This window comes from Austrofundulus limnaeus, unplaced genomic scaffold, assembly GCF_001266775.1.
Source record: "Austrofundulus limnaeus strain Quisiro unplaced genomic scaffold, Austrofundulus_limnaeus-1.0 Scaffold39, whole genome shotgun sequence".
NCBI classification, from domain to species: Eukaryota; Metazoa; Chordata; class Actinopteri; order Cyprinodontiformes; family Rivulidae; genus Austrofundulus; species Austrofundulus limnaeus.
This window is the reverse complement of record NW_013952441.1, coordinates 1,637,061-1,645,763: the sequence shown is the minus strand read 5'-3', so window position 1 is coordinate 1,645,763 and position 8,703 is coordinate 1,637,061. Positions and strand designations below refer to the sequence as shown.

The 8,703-nt window shown below is 40.7% G+C and overlaps 1 long non-coding RNA gene across 1 annotated transcript; it reads right to left on the bottom strand.

Annotated features, from left to right (window-relative positions):
• Positions 1–6,755: 6,755 nt before the first annotated feature.
• Positions 6,756–8,291, bottom strand: LOC106516552 (uncharacterized). Its single transcript, XR_001310110.1, has 3 exons — positions 8,239–8,291; positions 6,941–7,110; positions 6,756–6,813 (listed from the first exon to the last, which is right to left on the bottom strand). It is a non-coding gene; the product is annotated as an uncharacterized LOC106516552 (long non-coding RNA).
• Between the last annotated feature and the right edge of the window lie 412 nt (positions 8,292–8,703).

The following is an 8,703-nucleotide window of genomic DNA, read 5'->3' as shown; positions in this document are numbered from 1 at the left end:
CCACAGTGAGGGGGCACAAAAGGAAAAAGCACGGTCTCCTCTGGCTTTGGGGATCATTAAAAGACCAGTGCCCTGAGATCGGACAGCATGTGACGAAACACAGAGGTGCAGAAGATCAAAAAGGTAAARGAGGTGATAAAGCATTTAAGGTCTTGTGAGAGAGCAGAAAAACCTCGAAGTCTGCTCAAACACGACACAAGTGGAGGGATGAGGGTACCGGGGTAGTGTCAAACCACAGGATCCATTTCAGTCTCTGCAGCTGGAAACACACTKCATKTTAATTTGTGTCAAWAAAACAGATTTTAAATAAGTCACGTAAATAATCCGCGCCACATATTTTCTCTGAATTTGAAGCCGGTGGCTGCAGCAAATCAAATGTGTATAAATGAAATGTGAACGTTATCTAAATAAAAAAAAACATTAGTACACCAGAAATGAAGACGTAAGAGCGGAGACAACACTCCCAGGCTTGTCTTCACCCKCTGCGTCAACTCATCACCTCCCAGTTGGGTGTCAACGAAGGGAGGAAGAGAGGTGAGGTCTGAAGAGGGATGAAGGGAGAAAGGGGGAGCGGGCCGGGAGGAGATGGATGGGGGGTGGACGGGTGGGTGAAGGGATCACCTTGCCAAATCCGCTGTGACGGTCTCTTCTGGGTGCACTTAGCGCCGCAGCCGGAGCCAACACGTAGCGGGGTGTGGATCTCCCCGAGGCGACACTCTGGCCCTGGCCTCCCTCCTATTGTMATCTGTCCATCTCTCAGCCTCTCCATCCAGCAATCTGCCTGGAGGAAACTGACTTCCTCCTTCCACATTCTTCCACCCTCCATTACCCCCGGGAGGAGCGAGGGAAGTCTTGTTGAAGGGGACTCCCAGGGAAAGGTCAAGCGAATATCAGTATCCCAGTCTCAGGTCCTGCCACCAATCAGGATCACCTGTCAAGCACTAGAGGACATAAAAACATGAAATAATTGATCAAATATCCATATAGTAGTAAAAAAAAGGTGCATCTGTTCACGTCTCGGTGTGTCTGCAAATTTGTTATCGTTCTGGGACGAGGTCTAGCTGGGCCGTCTCGGCGAGTGCGTCCGTGTCAGGGTGATGTATGAACGCAGTAACACAACCACTGGGGAAACACTTCACTCCCAAGCTGCCCTTCAGCTTTAGGCACAAGAATAGGGGCCACATGTAAACATTTGAGACGTGTCACTCATTTGTCCTCGTGTGATTTATCCCAAACCTGACGGCTCCGGCTACCAGCAGCCTCGTGATGACATTTGACTCTTTGGAACAAAAGATTCAACTAAATGTTAGGATATGGGAACTATGATGTGGAAAATAAGCATCATATAGTTCAAAACAAAGGTCAGCTGCTCTGCTTTTAACACTATGGATTACACCTCAGAGGTTTGTCGGACAAAACCTTGCCCTTCGGCTGAATATACATTTTGCGAAGCTTGTGGAAAAGTCTGTCCCAATTCTCCTAATGGAAATTGCCAGCGAACTTATTTGTGAGAGAAAAAAAAAACACTAAGTCTTGGAGGAATTTCTTCCCTTGGGGATCCCTAAGTGATGCTCATCTCTTCTCAGTCACTGGGAGCTGAAACTGGAGAGCAGGACTGACACTTTAAGTCTCTCACTCAAGATCTTTAAAGCGATCTATTCAATGGAATCTCATGTTTTTAAGGATCCAGTTCGGTTCAAATAAAAACTTTTTTTGTTTAAAAAAAAAAAGAGGAAAAAATGCATTTATTTACCAGTCCTAAGGGATTTTTAGCCGCTGCGCATGCTGGTATCTAGAGATTCATGCTAAATGCAGTTTTATTATTAAAAAAATGCTGCAAAATGTGAAACTGAATATTAAACAGTTAAAATTGTTTCTGACAAAACAGAAAATTCGTGTGCAATTAATGTTTCATTCTTTACTGCAGTCGTTGGGGGGTAGATCACAGGGGTCGCCACTAGCCTTGTCTGCTCAGTGGCTGTAAAAATATAAATTTATTGTTTATATAGAAAAATCATCAAAACAAGTCCATTTGAATAATTAAAACTCTTCTTCTTTTTTCCTTTTCCAAATAAAAGTTTTTAACTATTCACTTTATTCTTTTATTTTGATAAAGGGATGAAGTTTTATTGCTTTGGTAGAGGTGGGGTGTTGGACTGACTCCCTCCACTCCACTAGAGGGCTCCATTTACTGATGGATTTTGTGTGAAACCAGAAGTAACATTTCCAAAACGGGAAGTGACTTTGCCGCCAAAAATTGAAGCAAACATTWAAAAAATTCTACGTTTACAGTTGAATACATTGTAAGTTGTTTGTTATTRTAATATTAAGCTTATTTTGTGTGTAGATTAATGCTKGTGTTGTAAACTATCAAGAAAATGTGTTTTTCCTGCAYGAGTGTTCTGGAGAGATTAGCATTATGCTAGCAGTTTTCTATGGGGTTTAGACCAGTGGTTTTCCAGCCCACAAAATAACAGTTGCAGACACTCGTGACCTCAGTTATTACTTGTTTACATATGCATACTTTACTAATAAATCTGTTAAACATGGAATGACAACAATATAAACAAACTTAATAACTATGATACTTTTTATATTAATTAATGATTATTATTTTAAATARTTGCAATAATCATGGGGAAAATATTCCATTAGCAAATTTTTAGCATTTAAATTGATGTCTGGAAATCATCTGGGGACCTCACTTGATGTTTTGTGACCCACAAAGGGATTCCGACCCCAACTTTGGGAACCCATGATTTAGACTGTCTCAATTCATAGGTTGCTCACATCGGCCACATATCGGCTGTAAAAAGCGAAGGTCTAGTCTACAGAAGACATATGTTTGCATGACCATGCACTGCCTCGTACCATGGTGAAATGTTTTATATCACATTGCTTCAGGTGTTTTTTTAAAGGTATAACTTCACAAAATTCAGTTTTATTAGAAAAACGTTACAAGTAAATAAATAAAAAGCATTAATAGTTTGGGGTTAGCTCCAGTATCAGTACTTGTAACTGCATTTTATTTAACATCTCATTGCAACTAAAGTTTCACCAGCTAAGTTGCTAAACTTACATTTGAAAACAAATTCTTTGGTTTATGATAAATTTCCAAACTTTGCTATTAAAAAAAACTCGTCTGTCTTTGTTTCCTGTTTAATTCGATGACGCGCAACGAATTCTGGGATACCAACGTCCACTTTGGATACTCAAATTCAGCCAAGGTTTTTTAGGGTTTTGTCAGACGCAACCCACAAACTGTACAGCCTGTATGTTAGCAGTTAATTAGCCAGATGCTATCGCTCGCTTCTTGGACAATTTGGATTAATATTGGTGTCACTGACGCTGTTTTAAAGGAATAAAATTAATGTGGTATACTTTATTTGCTGATTTCGATTCAGCACAGCTTTAGTTGTGATTTGTTGTGAAGGTTAAATGTTTGATTATAAATTTGTATTTGTATGAAAGTTTTAAAGGACACGGGGTGGGGCGGGAGGCTCAGTTCGGCTTGGAAGAAAGGAGGGCTTTGAGAAAAAAATGTTGGGAAGCACTGCTTTCCTGGTCAGTTTTAGACAAGTTCTACAACTCATCCAGCAGATGTCGTTCTGCCCTCCTCTCACACAGAAGCTAAAATCTCTCACCATGCTAAAGCAGGGTGAGGAGAGAGGATCCAGACACAATAAAATCGGAGATCTATGGGAACCGTCGAGGCAGAAACGTCTGCAGTGATTTATACCGGCATGAATTCCCACTTACAACTCAGACATGCCTGCGTGTGATGATTTAGCTGCGAGATACAGGTGAAGGCATTTAGAATTACCCTGAGAGAATCTATAAAATATGGCAACATAAATGTACGTTCTGTCAGATGGATAAGATATCCACACTGAACCCCTACCAGCTCCTGGATCAGAGCCCAAACCCTGAACTTTGGGTTTATACGCTCGCTTTATTCTCTCACCGGGTTTCTTCGAGTTTACTCCAGATCAGCAAAATAGGTGGTTCTGTGCGACTCCAACAGTAATCCTTTAAGTGTGACACAAACACTTAACAAAGGAATGCTTCTTAAGCACAACCCGCTGAGAGGAGGGCTCTACTTGCCATCAGACGTCAAAAATAATCAGCTCAAAATGCTGAAGCGATGGCACTGCCTCAAAGAGCTCATCATGACACGGGCAGAGTGTGGAAACAAGGCCTGGAGCTGACAAACAGCACAAAACAAACGCACACCGAGGGAATATATGGTACTAATGTACTGACAATAACACAAAGCTAAGCTTTTAACAATAGAGTGGAAGAATAGAATCTGTCAACCCTTTGAGTCGCCTCAATTAAATCCACCTTAAGGTAACGAGCTTTAGGGCAAAATAAATTTTAGGGGTCTGTTTATTTAAAATGAAAAATTATGAAAAATGTAGAAATTACGTTATTGTTTGTAAAAATGTGTAGTTTCTTCTGTGTGTTTTTGAAATCAGGCTGATATGTTTTGTGTCACCAGCCCTGAGGAAAAAGCAGACCTTTGTGTCCGCTGAACAGGAAGGTAATGACTTCGGAAGACCCTTGATGTGACCCTTATGTGGATCTCCAGCGCTCTTTACTGTAAACATGCGTCCACATGCAGGTGCTTTTCCCTCTAACTGCGGCAGAGGGAACGTTTGGCAAGAACAACCCTGTGCTGAACACAGAACGCATCGTTTGGGGTCAATGACAATAATCTGTTTTTGCGTCGATTTCATAGATTTAAGACGTTTTCTCTTGCAGGAGGCATTGTCTTTGAGAAGCCCTCCATAGTTTTTTTTCCTTCATTGAGTGATGAATGAGTCTGGCTTTTACTCAGAAACAACAAACCTGATCAGATTTTTCATTCCAGAGCCAAGGCAGCTTCATTTTGTTACAATGGCAGCATTGTCTCCGGACGTTTCACATATTCTTCCTTTAAGCTTTTAGATGTGAGCAAAACTTTGAAAACATCACTGTTTCTTTTAGATTACTTTGCACCCAAGCATACAGACCGCCTCATAATCCCATCCAGTGGCCATTACTTTAAAAATGTTCTGATACCACACTGAAAATGAGTGGAAAAAAACCCAGATAAAATCTGATTTAAAACAAACAAAAAACCGCTCCATAGACCTTGCAAAACTACTGATCAAGACCAATTTAAAATAGTCTCTTGACGCAAAATATTAAACATAAGAGCTGATTTGCCTTTAACAAAGCCTGCAGGTAAGCAGTCTCAATTTAAAAAGTAAACCGGTGGAACGCCCATGTGCAGGTCATCATCCAGATGCCGTCAGAAACACATGATTAGTGCACTAATTACGGTCATGAGTGGCAGAATTCATCAGTTTTTTTTTAAACGGCAGCTCGTCTCRGAGGTCCGTCCGTGCGCTTCGGCAGGTGGTTCTTTTCATTAAACCTAAACGCTTAATGACCGTGCTGTTCATTAAAGACTACGCCATAATACGGGCTCGGGATGATTGCGGTGGTTAAACATAGTGATCGGGCGAGGCCTGTGCGCCACTGTGTAATGAGAAAAGTTGATAGAACTGGGGCTATTATGCTGTCAGTGCTCATACCATTACACAGCATTAAAAACAGCCCAACTCTCTGATTCAGCCTCATTATATTTATTGGATAGATGGCCTGGTCTAATTGTAGGAGAGGATCGAGCCTTGGATACTTCAACATGTACCATGGGTTTCTGCTATATTTGTGAACAATATGCTTAAAGTAGACATATMGTGCTTTTAATTCCTTCTTTTTCATATTTAAATCCTTCAGTTGGGGTCTATATAAAGCGGAACTGCAAGCTTTGGTCTGAATTCCTCCTTRTTGCAACTCCACAAACCCCTCTTTCACCYTTTTTTCCAAGGTGTGTCTCAGATCGACTCATTTTGATGCTGCCTCTTTCCAGAGTGGTCCATTCTAGTTTGATAGAGGAGTTTATGACTATATAACTGCACAGAAACATTTTTTTTACAAATGAATTAAAAGATGTCAACAAGGGAAGACTTGTCCATTCAAACTTACATGTTGGAGCCAGAGTCTGACCCAGAGCCAGAGGAGAATGAAGAACACCAAATTGTAGTTGGTGAGTCCAGACCTATTTTTGGCAGTTCTGTCGCAAATAATTTGAAGTAGTAGTTCAGAAAATGTCAAAGAAAATAGAGAAAATTGAATGAGTTGAAAAAATATGACCCAAACTGAATTTAAAGATATCTACACAGCACAAGGAGAGACCAAATTCAAATTTTCTGCAGACTCCATTGTCACAACAAAAGCTTTTTAACAGCTAAAAAAGTGGATTTTGCATGCCATGCCCCCCTTAAAGGTATATAAATCTAAATATATATATTTAAAAATAAATGTTGAATGTTGTGTTTCATGCCAGAGTTAAACTTTGATTTAAGGCACACATTGGGAAGACTCTCAGCCACTACCACAGCAGATTTTAGCTCAAAAATCTGCAAGTTTGTTTAATTGTGGCGACTTTGGTGAACCAGGTAGAGCTAAAAAAAAAATTGATCATATGTAGATGAGCACCCAATGATTATTTTCTGCGAGTTTCATTAAAATTTCTCCTTTGGTTAGTGATATTTTGCTAACAGACACATAAACACACAGAAAGGCCAAAACATTATTGACTGTCACCAGCAGTAACAACAAAAGACATTGTAAAATAACAGGCAGCAGACAGAGGACATGTGTTTCCTGTACAGTCTGACCTCGGTGAGAACTCCGTCTGCGGCCGCCGCTTGCTCCCAGTGTTGACATGTATGCAGACGGCCGTGTGCCTGGCTTGTTTACCTGAAAAAGAAATGAAACACTTCTTTCCACAGCGCCGACTGCCTCATGTTTGACAACCGCCGCTTTTAAATTCAGAAAACAAACAACGGTCTCACATTTTCAGAACAACAGAAGACAGCCGGCTCACTTGTGAAGGTCGTTAACGTGTGATCGTATTCAAGCGGCTCGGGATGAGGCGACTCAGCAGCTCCCCGGCCCGTATGCAGATGGAGGTCAGAGAAAAGTCGCCCTGCAGGACTTGTCCTGTGATGGCTGTCCCCCGCTGTAGGCCTGCTGACACGTCACGCCCCCATCGCCCTGCAGACACACTGGGATCAGACAGGCAGACTACCACGATAGCAACTTCAGCCCCACTCATTGTAATTTAACTGCAGGTCCTAACCTACATTAGCACATTAATAAGAGCTATTGACACATCTCTTTGATTTCTATCAGGTAGCCTGAAAGCTGTGCAATGAAAGGGATAATTACACAGTTTATAAAGAGGAGGGGGGCCGCCACTGAGTCTTGTCAGCTAAAGATAAATTAAAAAATGCCTCCAAACACCTATTTTAACAATCATTTAGCTCTACATGGATCATAGCTGGGTCTGACATAAAGACCTAATCTGCTTCTGTCAGCTCAGACATTATTCTACTTTATCATAAGAGAGAGTTTACATTGCTGCCGGACACAGAGAATTTAATTTGAGAATTTAAAGCAGCTCAGACCATTAATGAGTTCTGGTCCAAATCTATGCATTGGTTTTTTAATTGATGATTTTTTAGTTCCATTTCAGCAGAACATCTTCATTTTCTGTTTTTTTATTTTACTTTAAGTGGCTTTTTGGTGTATTTTAGCTCACTTTGATTGTTTATATATTTAAATTTTTGTTCAGCACTTTGTTCAGTGAGAGCTAGTTTTAAAATGTGCTTCAGAAACAACATTCGGTTGATTGACTGACTGTCCACTGCCTGGTTTGCAGTAGAGGAGGCCTCACACGCAATGATGAAATGTTTAGAAAATGACCAAACTTACATCATTTTTTATAAGGTAAAAGCAGATTTCTGTATCTGATAAGACATTTCTTCTTACACTGCTTTTTTAAAACTTTTTTTACACTTTGTGCCTGATTGAGCTGCATGCTTTTTTTTAAACACATATAATAAAAGTTATTCAGTTCTCATGTGTTGGCATCTTTAACAACAAAATGAATCAAATGCTAATCTTGTGAACATTCTATTGTTTCCCTCTCTTCTGTATTCCCCTCAGATAMATGCAAGTCTGTTCAGCGACACAAAAATCAGCACACGTCATTAGTTAAACCCAATCTCAGCCTTGATAAAGCCTTTGTGTTGCTCAGATTATCTCAGGCTTGTAAGAACATATTTTCTCTCATAGTGAATAAAAAAGGCCTCTTTGTCAAGTGGGGGCATGTCAACACACTTCTGAAGATGATGTTGGACTCTCAGCTAGGCTGTCAGCATCGGCGCTGAGTGGGTGCACACACACGCATACAGTGCATGTGTGTGTCCTGGGTTATGTCACAGTGCAGGAATGCTAAAGGAAGAACAGAGTGCTAGATGAGTAACCTAAGCAACAATAAAAACAGTTGATTTTTTTTTTTATCAGGTAACAACAAATTGTGACGAAGCTCAAGGAGCTGCAGTGAGCCTGAAACGATCGGTGCATGCTGAGTGTTTACCGTCAACACAGAAGCTGTTTGGGGTTTTTATGAACTCCAGCACCAGCAGCACAGCTTTCGTTTTTCTCCCCCACCCGCCCATACATCGTTCTCAAAACATACTCCATGTACCACAAGAAAATAAAAATATTAAAGGCCTAACATCCCTTGATGGCATGCAYATCACCCACTATCTTAAATGCCAACGCATCTCATGATAAGAAGGA